This window comes from Mchenga conophoros, linkage group LG4 (genome assembly GCF_057382185.1).
Source record: "Mchenga conophoros isolate Kocher_MC1m ecotype Shallow Benthic linkage group LG4, M_conophoros_male_GT1.1, whole genome shotgun sequence".
Classification (NCBI taxonomy): Eukaryota; Metazoa; Chordata; class Actinopteri; order Cichliformes; family Cichlidae; genus Mchenga; species Mchenga conophoros.
In genome coordinates, this window is record NC_140529.1 from 33,441,954 (window position 1) to 33,455,947 (window position 13,994).

The window sequence follows — 13,994 nt, forward strand, 5'->3', positions numbered from 1 at the left end:
TTGTGCCAGACATTTGAATTTTTCTCTATAACAGTCTTTAACATATTATTACTCATCCAGACTACTCCGGGAAACTGCAAGCTGCACGGTGCAGGGGACATCTGCGATTGGCAGGTGCAGACACATGGTCGTGCAGTGATTTAGCGAGGGCTTGATTTGCTTTTGCTTTGCATTTTATTGGCAGAGCACACGTTCTCAGTATTACTGAATCATATTCCTTTAAGCCAAAATAATCATCAAGATTAAAATTTGATTAATTGTGTGGCCGTAATTTCAGTTGTAACTCACTCAAGTGCCCATTTCTGTTGCATCATATTTACAGACGTGTAGCATAAAAAATGGCCGAACCTGCTTAAGTCTTAATGTATTGCTTTTGAACTTAAATAGAAGACAAGAACAAACTGTGGTGTAAGTTTTAGCACCATCCTTAATTACTCCACGCTCTGGTAGATTTTAGGCAGTTGTGCAAATGATGATTAAATTTCTGTTTTAGCAGCTCGAGATGGATTCAGTCTCCTCTTTTATCCCTGTGGTAGCAAACAGACCTTCCTCGGTTCCACTTTCAGTGAAGTTTAAAGAAGTTCACAGAATCCATTCTTTACTCTACTCGACCACGTTTCCTGTACAGCAGACTGGCACACAACACTAATTAGGAATATTTCAAACTCAAAGGCTAACAGTTGGCAAAGTGCCGATTTCATCAAAAGCTGATGTTTTTCTTTATCAATCGTAACATTAGTGACTGTGGGCAGAGAACTACCTTTTAACTTGCTTTTGACGAAACATCTGTTCGCCAAAACTACTCTGACTCAACCAGATGTCGTTTGTGCCAAGTTGTTTTCCAAGTTGATGAGGTTACAGGTAATCTTTCTGAAGTTACCTTGTTATCATATTTGGGTTTTGTTTTGCTGTGTTAAAAAAAATCAAAACGTTTTAGATTTTTGATCTAACTTACTCAGTTTTTCTGGCTTTTTAGTCTTTAATCAGCTGCTTTTGTTGTTATGAAAGTGACTGAGGATTACTCGCCCAAACTTTTGCAGAAGATGAAGTTCCTATTTCCTCTGGGTGCTTTTTCTTTTCTTTCTTTTTTTTCATAAAATAATAATTAATTTGTGGATGACATATGAAGACAGCCTTGCTTCAATATCATTTGCTGCACAATATGTATTTACTTTGTTTCATGAGACAAGGTTAAACATGTGGGAAGATGACCGCAGGTTTACATAATGTCAAAGGAGAGGAGAATAAACAAGTTACTTAAAGAAGAACCTGAGAACCTGAGAAATGGAGAGAGAAAGATATACTGTAGGGAGACAAACAGTAATGGCAAGGAGGGGATTGTGGGTATTGCTTTGCTGGATCATAATGGATTTTCACATGCTGTAGTCAGTTGGTAATGGGAGCATGTGAGCTTTTAGAGTATGAGTCAGTGCTGGCGGGTCATACAGAGGTCACACGTGAACAAGACAGCACCTGGGGCCAAAGGACGACTTGAATTTGACCGATATTTATCACCACACATGTAACATTTGGTGAATGTAATCACATACAAGAGGGAGTGTGTTAAATCAAGATCGACGGTGGTTCAGCAGAGTCAGTGTAAAAAATACTTCAGATTAATGTTTGTATTATACTCCTCTACCGATCCAGCATGCAGAGCACAAGGAAATATGAAAAGAGAAGTAGACCATAAAAATGATACTGAATAGGATGGTGCCACAGGAATGATGGATGAGACTGGCAATCATACAGACACATTGTTTCACGGAGACAGACCTGACTCCTCTCTTTGTTGGCCACTGTGCTTGGTAGGTCAGTTATAAATAGTACAAGTCTCGACAACTGAAGCTAATCTTTGCAGATGGGATGTTTGCAGCACAGCGGTAGCAGCAGGGATGAATGCAGTCCGAGTCCACTGCAGAAGAGGATGTAAACCTGTCCTACACACATGGTCTTTCCCTGAAATGTCAACTCAAAACTGATTTTCTTTGTTTTTCTCTCATGATTTCTAAGTCATCTGGCACTCTGAGTCATATCTTCCTATATTTGTACAGCGATAAACGGAGTTGCTCTTTCCTGCACAACGCAAACACAAATAGAGATATGGAAATAGATAATAATAATATGAGCAAATGTATGCATTAGCTTAGATGGTAAACGATAAGAAATTTATTGCTGGCATTTGTATAATTTTCTTGAATCAAAGCAAATACAAACGTGAAGCTTAGAATAAGCTCAGTTTTACTCTTTATCAATCAAAGCGCCTTCTTTTAAACATAACTTCATTCATGGTTACAGATTCAAATTGTCCTCAGTGAAACTTTTTTTAAAACACTTTATTTTAACAGACTTCTTTTTCTGTGTGTTAAAATATTCACCCTGCGGTGTTCCACGTTGCACTTGAAAGTGTTTTTAACAAAAACTCAATGACATCCCTTTTAATTATCGGCTTTGCAGCACAGCACACCTCTGCAATCGTCTCTTCTCCGTGCTTCAGCACCGACATCACCTGTTGTACATTTAGAGATGTTCACTTATCTAATCAGAGATCCTCTTTGTCTTGCATAAATTACAACTCGGGAGGCACCCTGAAATATTTTTGGGCATGTTGTACCCTTAAACATTTAGTGAGGTGCCAAATCAGTCAAATTAAAACATTTATTTTTAATGTTTATTTTTGCATTTATGGGAAAATTTATTTTCCAGGAATCCCTCACTTGGTGTTTCCATCTCTGTGGTACAGAAAATAACACTACAAGTTGCTCAATCATGTGCCTCCTCTGGGAGCTTTAAGCATGTAATTCACTGCAGCCAGAGATGGAAAAAAATTAATATTTTATGTTACGATATAGAGCTACATTCCCACACACAGCTGGCATTCAGGAGCCTTCCCTTATAGAGGAACCTGAAGTTTCAGAAGCTCCATATGGACATATTTACAATACACTAAATATGTGGATCACTACTCAACACTGGAGTAACAATAATGTTGCTTATATGCAAAGTTGTTGCAGAAATTCCAAAGTATTGGTAGATCTGTCAGAGTTTTAGACTGAAGACACCGCTCCCCGAGGGCTGTGTACCAAAATGTTTGAGCTAATTTCTAATTTGCAACCTCGACTGACTGCAAATAACAGTCAGTTTGGCCTGATGTCCTCATAATGATTCAATTACCAAAGAATGCCGAGTGGAATTAAAACCACATACACCCAGCTCTCTGTGCTACAACCGGGCTCCAGATGAAGACGGAGTTCAACTGCTGCATTTAATGAGCTTTAGGCAAACACAAAAGCATGCATATAAAATAACTTTCTATAGAGTCAAAGAATGCATGTGTGTGTGTGTGTATTTGTCCTCGGACTTTATTACATCTGCTGTCATGTATTTTTAAAAGTGTTAAGTTCCCCTTTTCATTTTGAAACATTAGCTTAATTATTTCATGTAAACAAAAGCGTTGCCAAGCAGACTGGCAGCCTTAACACTGTTGATGTGACACTGGTTCAGATTTGGCAGCAAGTGTGCTGAAGTGGCACCGAACAAGGCTGAAACTTTCTCACAGTGTCAGATGGTGCGGGGTTTGGGGAGCTGACAGACGAGTGGGAAAAACCTCCCAACATGTTTTTCCCATTTGACAAAACTCAAGAAGCAAACTAATAAAGCGATACAGAAGCGAAATAAAAACTTTATTGTGGCGAGCACAACCACCAGACTGATGGGAAATGCTCGCCTTTTCTCTTTGTTTTAAAAGGAAAAACAATATAATTACTGCAAATGGGGTCCAATTTCACATTTTTATAAAGGTAATGGAGAGAAAGCAAATCTCTTTTTTGGTTCCTTATAACTCAGTTTGTTATTTAAATGTGCCCTTAAGTGACTCATCTATGGCAGTTTACAGTATATATATGTAATCTATATTTTCTGATAACAACACCTTTCTGGAGCAAATCTCTCTCTTAATACAACGCTAATAAAAACAGAATACAGTGATTTGCAAATGCTTTTCAACCTATATTCAACTGAATACACTACAAAGACAAGATATCTAATGTTCAAACTGAGAAACTTTAGAGTTATTTTGCAAATCCTCACTCATTTTTAATTTGATGCCTACAACACGTTCCAATAAAGCTGGGATATTGGAATTGGGGTTGGATATGAATGCCTCAAACATTTACATAGTTAGTACGGTCCAAAGTACACATTTCAAAAAAATGCTGGACTTATTTTGAATTTTACCAGTGAAATATAAAGAATTTAGGAAAGATTATTCTACAGTATTTAATATGAAATAGATATATTCAACAAAAATAGTGTATAACTGCACATTATTCTCTTGCTGTAGTAGAAAAACCGTATGATTTTGGCTTTAAAAACGACTTCCTTCCTTATTTTAATTAGCTATTTATTAACATTGTTGTTAAATTTAAGTCCAAGTCGATAGTTACAGAAAATGTAATGACTTTCCTGAGAATATCAAATTCACAAGAATGGGATAGATGTCATGTTACTGATCTTTTCCTACAAATTTGAATCTGTTCATTCTTGAGATCAAATAAATGTTCCCACACTTTTCAGGATGAGACCACCCACCTGAAGACAAAATGTAGCCACTGCCGTCCCTGGAAGGGAAGCGTACAAAGTTTTGTAACAAGTTTAGTTTGCCAAACTGTAACAATACCTGTTTTTATATTCTTTAACAAACTGAGTCGAAAACTGAACGTTACATCTTGTTGAAAAGGTCCTTATTGCCAACTGCTTCCCAGTTGAAAAATTAAGATGATGATTTTTCTTTGAGGTGGGTAATGAGGATAAAACAGAGCTGTTGCTGAATAAGAGACGTACAGAAAATACATGAAAATGAAATGGATATGTAACTTCACAGGTGATAAGAAAAAAGAATATTCATGATTCACAGTAAAATGAAGAAATTAGGTGGTTTCAGAGAGCCAAATTCTTTCAGTTTCCACAATTTTATGCAAATTCTTCACTATATAAATGGTTGTGTGCCTCACTGGGTGCGAAAAACAGCAATCATCCCTCTGTGCCCTGTGGGCACGAGTGTGTAATGAGAACAGATCTACAGCAATAATACAAAATATGAGTCTGAGCACACACAGAGAGCCCTACATGCAGGTTTTCGGAGACATCCGTTAGTGTGTTTGTATTCATCTGCGATTTCTCTCTTTGCCAAATGAGGCCACGCAACGTGTGTGGGGATGGGGAGGGGTAGAGGGACAGTAAGGGGTGGAGGCAGCAGGCAAGAGGATGCTGGAAGAAAGCACAGTTTGTCCTCAAAGGGAGTGACAATATGAATTTCAGACTCACTGTAAAGGGAAGATAGTTTTTGATGGTTGGAGGTTGTTGTCGTTTGTCATTTCCTAGGAGCCACGTCGTAGGCCAAGGTCAAACAAACCTGACTCATCCTCAACCCGGCTAATATTCCTCACTGTGCTTTTGTTTATTCAATGCCTTTTAGCAAAGCAAACAGAGAGTGGAATCATGGGAGCCATAGTCTTTATATTTTTCTTCAGGGCTGCAGGTGAATGGCGCTTTGGGAGCAAGTATAAAACCGAATTATGGAAAAATATATATGGATGAAGAAGAAATTACGCTCTGCAACACCATCGTGAAAATCCCACAGGACAGCGGCCCACAAGAGGAGCTCAAGAATGAGAAAACGCCCCTGTGCCACCTATGACAGCTTCAGGCTGAGATAAACGAAGGAGGGTGGAAGAGGAGGAGGACAAAGATGAAGGCTGTAGGAAAATGAAAGATGAAAGCCACAGCGAATACCCCACAAGAAGCACCGCTTTGAGACTGGAATATAAGTTAATTTGCACCTCAGTAGAGACGGAAAATGATGCATTACTGATGGAGCTCTGTGTTGACTGCGTGAGTGCTCGAGTTAGTTTGCTGCAACTGAGTCGTTATAACTATGAATCTAATGTTAGCACCAGAGCATGTCCCATGTCACAGCAGCTTAAATTCAAGCCTGGGGCACTGCAGCTCCACTGGTTTTCTGTCCAACCAGCCAGCTGATTGAGCTCTGTGTCGGAATCACTCACCACGAAGAGCAAAGGGACAAGAACAAGCAGGGCTGCAGGCCTCGAGGCTCACACTGAAGGCTAAGAAACTCTTATGAGATAAGTTGAGGACAACAGTCTTCTGGGCAAACTCATCAAGCAGTTTTGTTAGATACTCAACAGACCAACAACTCGCACTCCAAACAACGAGACTGGGATGACTTACAGCAGGACAGCACACAAGTAAGTCAACACCTTGCTGACAAGGAAATACAGGGTCTATGTGCTATGTAGGTTTTTGGTGACAAAACAGCACAGACCTTTAGCGCCTTCTTCAAATGACGGTAAGCTGCTGAAAGCCTGGGATAAACAAGGTTAAACCACAAATGCATGTAAGAAGCACTGGCAGGGATTTTGAGAGTAAATCTTTATTGAATAACTGAACATTTCATACCACTATTTGAGGCTCATAAATGACACATTTAATTCATACATCTAGACTGTTCTTGAATACCCAGAGGCTGACACACATGCCATCATTCACGAACCCAAACCCACCTGTTGCAGTAAAAAAAGAAATCAAATCAAAAGGAAGATAAATAAAGAAAAAGGTTATGTTACACTTATAACAAGCCAAGTGCAAAACACATGACAATTACTTGAAGAAGCTACCAACAGATGGCATTTATAGTTAAAAGACACTTTCTAAGACTCACTGGTAAAAGGATATTTGTAAAACACTCCCAAGTATTTTACAAGATCATCCACCAGAAAAATTTGAGCTGTTTAGTTAGCAACAACATTTAGGGGGTGACATCCACATGAATGCAACACCCAAGGTTCTAAGTTTACCCATGTGGCCACTTTGACAGGACCTCTTGACAATGAATGTGATGATGGTGCAGAATTATGTGATAAATAACATGTACATGTAACATAACTCAAAAATATTTGAGCTACAGTTTCAGAATTTAAACTGTATGTCACAGGCTGGGTCTCCGACCCAGCACTCTGAGTTTTCTTTGTATTTTTTGATATGTTATTAGTTTGTGTTATTTCCTATTTGCCTTTAGTTTAGGCAGTTATTGTTCCTGGGTTTTCTATGTTTTGGGGTTTTCTATTTATTTCATCACGTATTAGGTCTGTTAAGTTGTGTTGTCATTTCCTGTTTTATTCTGACAATGTCATGTGTTCTTTGTTCATTGTATTTAGCTTTCCTCTCCTGGTCCTGTCATTAGGTTTATGTCTGTCAGCTGTTTTCCCCCATGTGTCGCCACTTCCCCTGATCACCTCATGTCTGTATTTAAGCCTTTTGTTTTCTTCATGCCATTGTCAGTTCGTCTGTTTATTCTCACCAGAGTTACAGTCATAGTCATAGTCTTAGCCTGTTTATTTTCCACCTCGGTCATAGTTATAGTTTTTGGTCTTAGTACCTTTAGTGTTTTGTTTCTTAGTGTTTTGCCTGTTTGCTTTGGTCTCTTGGTTCATTTCCTGCCGTCATCGCAATAAAGGTTCACTTTTCTGTTAATCATTACTATTCCTCGTCATCATCTGCTTTTGGGTCCTGTTTCCGCACACATCGGCGCACCCCGCCGTGACACTGTATTGTATTTACACAGTAAGTTACTTTGCAATGCAACTATACAGTCAATAAGTGTAGCCTGCGAGGGAACCTTGCTAGAGAAATAGCTCAGCCTTCGAGTTAATAATGTGGGTAACTTCTGGCCACAAAAAAACAAAACAGCTTCAGCTAAAATGTTCATGTCTAGTCTTCAGACATCACACCAGTGAATCGTATGTGTTGTGTCTATTTTATTAATCCAAACTCTATTTGAACAAAATGATCGATTTAAGTTCATACTTGTGTCAGTGGTTTAAATGTTAAACCCTTTGAGAATTTCACTTTCTAATTAAAACATGAAAAGATCAGTATTCCCATTTTCCAACTGCTTTAAAATAGAATAGAATAGTCTAATAATATTGACATTGTACATATACAGTGAAATTATGGGTGTTCCATGCCAACTGTGCAGGAATAAAATGTAAATAGGAATAAATAACAAACAGGAGGAATACACACAATCAAGAGGAATCTATAGAAAACAATAAAAAGGCACAAATTGGAGAACAAAGCAGTGCAAAGGACTTAGTCTGAGTGGTGAGGGTTATTCAGACCATGGCTCAGATTTGTGAGGTGAGTGGGCAGGGTAGGGTGTAGGTGATTGTGTTTGTGAGTCTGGAGGTGTGGGACCTGCTTGACCTGAGGCACCGACCAGAGTGCAGGAGGTCAAACAGGTAGTGCACGGGGTGCAAGGGGTAGTATAAGGCCACCACCAGATCCAGTCCACATTATTCTTCCTCAGGACACGAAGGAAGTTCAGCTGCTTCTGGTCCTTCTTTACCAGAGTGTTTGGTAACGCTCCTGTTCTCCATTTATAATCAGGCCTGTGTGTCCCTCCTGAAGTCCACTATGAGTTTTAATGAAGTTCAGTTTCAGATTATTTTGTGAGCACAAGTGGGACAAGTTCTCACATCTCCATCAGAGATGAGCCCAACCACGGTGGGGTCATCAGCATACTTGAGGATCATGTTGGTTAGGTGGGTGGGTGTACAGTCATATTTATACAGGGAGTACTAAATTTGACAAAGGCATGCAACTGACATATCTGCAGACCAGCTACTTATTCCAGCTTGTCATAATAACAAAAAATGAAGAGTTATTATTTTGCCTTTTCTTTTGCTGACAGTCTGCAAATGATCAAAACATCTCCACTGACCCCCACACCCCATTCTTCTCTGCTCTAAACCTCTAGCATCCCGTCCCTACTCTGCATGCATGCTGTGTTGCATTTTTCAAAAGGATGTACATAAAAACAAAACATTCCTCTGAATGCTGATAAAAACACGACACAATAAACACTCCATGACTAACATCGCATAGAGAGAAAGACAACTGCTTAGTGTCGGGAATGTTGATGTCTTAATCCAGTCATCCTTTTTTTATTATTTAGTTTTGCTATTCTGTCTTCAGACTAGACTCTCTCAAATAACTGCATGTTGCTCAGACAGCTTTATGTCCCACTTCATTTTAAGGCTCAGAGGGCAGGATATTTCTGAACAGCTTTTGAAGAAACACGCTCTCAATAATTTCAGAATCCTCCCGTCTATTTCTGCATTTCTGTAAATCTGTCAACTCATGGTCCTTTTTAATGGCTGCATTATAAGCATTCAGTGTCAATCATAAACCAACTTGGCCAAAGGACAATTATAATAAGAAAACAAGATGACCTTATAAAACCGGTACTAGTAATTCATAAATCTGTGGCAGACAAAGCCTTTTGAAGCTACATTAGAGAGCAGAAAACCTGGATGTTCTGTACTATGTATGATCCTTTAGTACTATGCTGTGAATAGAAGTAACAGTTTAATTTGCAAGATTACTGATTAAATCAAAATCATAAAAAGAATATTTCCATCACCAGGCAACACTGCAGCTGCTCCCTGAATAATCTTCAACTCATTTCCTCCAGAGAGAAACTACACTGAAGTCCCATGTGTGAAATAGCTTGTTGTAGTGGAACATCATTGCAAAAATATACATCCATACACTGTTTCTTTATGAAATATGCAACATGTCAGTTTGATATTTCAGGACAATGACACCCTAAACCAGCAGTGCATTACAACCAAAATTAATAAGCCTATTAGTCCTTGTTACAAGTTTGGAAAAATAAAAGAAAACAGTCAGTGACTGTGACCAAGAGTATTTCTATCTTGGCTGTCTCACAGTAGCTTCCAGCAGAGAAATGCAGATTTAAATGAGAGTGGGAGTAACAAAGATCTTAGCTGGAAAAAGTAAAAGAAAGAGAGTGAGAAAGATCTGACTGCTTACACTGTTGGAATTCTTCACTCAAGAAGCCTAATGCAAAGCTCTGAAGTGTTCAAAAAGCCAAGCTCATTCTGCGGATAGACAAAAACTGAGGGTGTTTTCACACCGATGGTTTCGACAGCTAATGAGTTTGTAGTCTTGTAGATTTTCCCCGTGGTCTGGTTTATTTTCACACACAGAAAAATCCAAGCAAACTCCAAGAAATCAACATGCGTCCCTACAAACCATATGACAATGTTCAGTCCGCTCATTGGCTGGATTCGTGTGGGATAGAAGCAACAAAAGTAAATACAGGAAGAAGGTGCTGTGTGACAAAACTGAGAATTTACGTGCATTTCACGGCTAGCTGCTAGCTCGTACAGACCTCGATTCTGTCACTAGTTAGCTAATATAAACTAATGTACGTCTATCCGGTCTTTAAGTGATTACTAGGGGTGCAACGATATTCGTATCGATATTGAACCGTTCGATACAGTGCTTTCGGTTCGGTACGCATATGTATCGAACAATACAACATTTGTAATTTATTTTATCAATTTTCCTTCTGACGATGCTGTCTGTGTTGAGCGCTCAGTGAATCTGTGTTCGACTACTCCGCCTAGGCTGCACTGTCGAGCGCAGATCCACTGAGCGCTCCACACAGACAGCATAGTCAGGAGGAAGAGCACAGGGCAAGCTAGCGAGACAGAAGTTAAGCTCTCAGCAACATGGACCTCCCCCACTCTCATTCAGATCTGGCGTTTGGAATTATTTTGGTTTTCATGTGACGTATGACCCTGAAGGTAAGCGAGTCATGGACTAAAGTAAAACAGTATGTTGGATGTGCCATGCAATGCTCAATTACATTGGTGTGAACTAGTGTGTTAGCGCAGTTAGCTCGTTAACGTGTTGGCCGTCTAGCCCAGGGGTGGGCAAACTTTTAGATTCGTGGGCCACATTGAGTTCTAACATTTGACAAAGGGGCCGGAACAGGATCAGATAGAGGGCATGCTTTGAAAACATCACCTCATTGGGGGAAAAATACACATCTTGGGATATGGAGAAAACATGTGCTTTAATTTCCAATGAAAATGAAGAAAAGCGTTACAATAAAATCTCTGACTTCGAAATGAGTCTTTAAACACTGAAAATCAAATAAATGAACATTTTTATTTTAAAGCACTGAAGGTTCTGTTATCCTTCAGGATATCACCATCACTCTCCTCCTGACTCTCTCTTCTTTTTTTTTTTCTCAAAAATGGTAGGAGATGCAGATGTACTTATCCTGTTCCTTTTATTCAATTTGTTTCCCCGGTGCCAAAAGTCAACAACGACCAGTGCAAGAACAAAACAATTGCAGCAAGTCAGTCTGTGAAGCGTTATATTTGATCTGCGCGCACTGTTCATTTTAACAACGTGCGTATCACGGAGAGACACACATTTTAATGGGAGCAGTGCTGTTGGTCTCCTTTTTTAGCCAGCGAATCAAAGTCTGGAGTTAGTTTTGTTGTGGCGATTCTCAGGATGGATCTGAGGTGTAGGTCTGTTAACTTGGATCTATGGCTGGCTTTGTTGATGTTGATGTTCATGACGCTGAATGTCCGTTCACACACGAAGGTAGAGCCGAACAAAGCCAACATCATCTGCGCTTTTCGCCTTAGATTTGGAAACACGGCATCATTGAGTGAAGCATAGAAGTCATTTAGTTTCAGAGAGCTGAACTTCTCTTTTAAGGCAGGGTCGGACTGAAGGTCGATGAGTTCGAGCTGAAGCTCCTCTGGAGCTGTTTCAGGGTCTTGTGACAGAGGAAAGGCCACCAATTGGAGTGACTTGTCAATTTTATCGAAATCCAAAAACCGACGGCAGAATTCTCCGTGCAGTGCATCCAGTGACTCACTGTATTTCTTTACTTTTGCTCCGGCCTCTTTCAGCGTGGCTAGAGTAGGAAAATGAGTGAATGACTTGTTCAAAATCTGCCTAGAGAATAAAGCCAGCTTGGATTTGAAGGCTTTCACGTTTGTGTGCATGTCATGCACAAACAGCTCCTTCCCCTGCAGTTTCACGTTGAGCTCATTCAAGTGTGAAAATACGTCCGTAGCAAACGCGAAGTCACACATCCAGCTCTTGTTGCTCAGCTCAGGAAATTCATCAGTCTTCCCCTGCCGCTCCAAAAACACGCCAATCTCCTCTTTGAGCTCCCACACTCGTTGAAACACTTTGCCCAAACTCAACCAGCAAACACAGGAGTGATAAAGCAGGTCCTGGTGATCCGCATCAGTTTCCTCCAGGAACGCAATGAACTGACGGTGCTGAAGTTGACGAGTTTCACCACAGGATTCACAACATGATTCAGCTGTAACACCGATTTACATAGAGATTCCTGGTGGAGGATGCAGTGGAGGAAAATGACATCCTGGTCAGGGTTTTCATCTTTCACTTTATTCTGGATTCTCCTGAGCAGGCCAACGTTTTTTCCCATTAAATTCGGAGATCCATCTGTGGTGACGTTAACAAGCTTACTCCAGGGAAGCTTCATGTTTTCGATGGCAGCAGACACTCGTTCAAACAAGTCCTCTCCCCGTGTTTGTCCTTTCAGAGACTCCATTGTCAAAAACTCCTCCGTTATTTCAAAAGTTTTGTTGATTCCTCGGATAAAAATGAGGAGCAGAGCAGTGTCTTTGACATCGTTGCTTTCATCCAGTGCTAAAGAATAAAAAGTGAATGACTTTGCCTTTTTGTTTAATATGCTGGTGATATCTTCATCTATTAGTTCTACACGGCGAGTCACTGTCCGCCGTGATAAACTGATTTTCTCAAATTTGTCATTCGTCTCCGGGCACAAAATACAGTGGGGCAAAAAAGTATTTAGTCAGCCACCGATTGTGCAAGTTCCCCCACCTAAAATGATGACAGAGGTCAGTAATTTGCACCAGAGGTACACTTCAATTGTGAGAGACAGAATGTGAAAAAAAAAAATCCATGAATCCACATGGTAGGATTTGTAAAGAATTTATTCGTAAATCAGGGTGGAAAATAAGTATTTGGTCAATAACAAAAATACAACTCAATACTTTGTAACATAACCTTTGTTGGCAATAACAGAGGTCAAACGTTTACTATAGGTCTTTACCAGGTTTGCACACACAGTAGCTGGTATTTTGGCCCATTCCTCCATGCAGATCTTCTCGAGAGCAGTGATGTTTTGGGGCTGTCGCCGAGCAACACGGACTTTCAACTCCCGCCACAGATTTTCTATGGGGTTGAGGTCTGGAGACTGGCTAGGCCACTCCAGGACTTTCAAATGCTTCTTACGGAGCCACTCCTTTGTTGCCCGGGCGGTGTGTTTTGGATCATTGTCATGTTGGAAGACCCAGCCTCGTTTCATCTTCAAAGTTCTCACTGATGGAAGGAGGTTTTGGCTCAAAATCTCACGATACATGGCCCCATTCATTCTGTCCTTAACACGGATTAGTCGTCCTGTCCCCTTGGCAGAAAAACAGCCCCATAGCATGATGTTTCCACCCCCATGCTTCACAGTAGGTATGGTGTTCTTGGGATGCAACTCAGTATTCCTCTTCCTCCAAACACGACGAGTTGAGTTTATACCAAAAAGTTCTAGTTTGGTTTGATCTGACCACATGACATTCTCCCAATCCTCTGCTGTATCATCCATGTGCTCTCTGGCAAACTTCAGACGGGCCTGGACATGCACTGGCTTCAGCAGCGGAACACGTCTGGCACTGCGGGATTTGATTCCCTGCCGTTGTAGTGTGTTACTGATGGTGACCTTTGTTACTTTGGTCCCAGCTCTCTGCAGGTCATTCACCAGGTCCCCCCGTGTGGTTCTGGGATCTTTGCTCACCGTTCTCATGATCATTTTGACCCCACGGGATGAGATCTTGCGTGGAGCCCCAGATCGAGGGAGATTATCAGTGGTCTTGTATGTCTTCCATTTTCTGATGATTGCTCCCACAGTTGATTTTTTCACACCAAGCTGCTTGCCTATTGTAGATTCACTCTTCCCAGTCTGGTGCAGGTCTACAATACTTTTCCTGGTGTCCTTCGAAAGCTCTTTGGTCTTGGCCATGGCGGAGTTTGGAGTC

At 40.5% G+C, this 13,994-nt stretch overlaps 1 protein-coding gene and 1 pseudogene across 2 annotated transcripts in view; both read right to left on the reverse strand.

The window, feature by feature from the left end:
- asic2 (acid-sensing (proton-gated) ion channel 2) overlaps positions 1 to 13,994 on the reverse strand; it is a 445,366-nt gene that overhangs the window by 338,260 nt on the left and 93,112 nt on the right. The window lies entirely within an intron of this gene.
- The window catches only part of LOC146576564 (general transcription factor II-I repeat domain-containing protein 2A-like), a 46,783-nt pseudogene continuing 44,122 nt past the window's right edge, over positions 11,334 to 13,994 (reverse strand).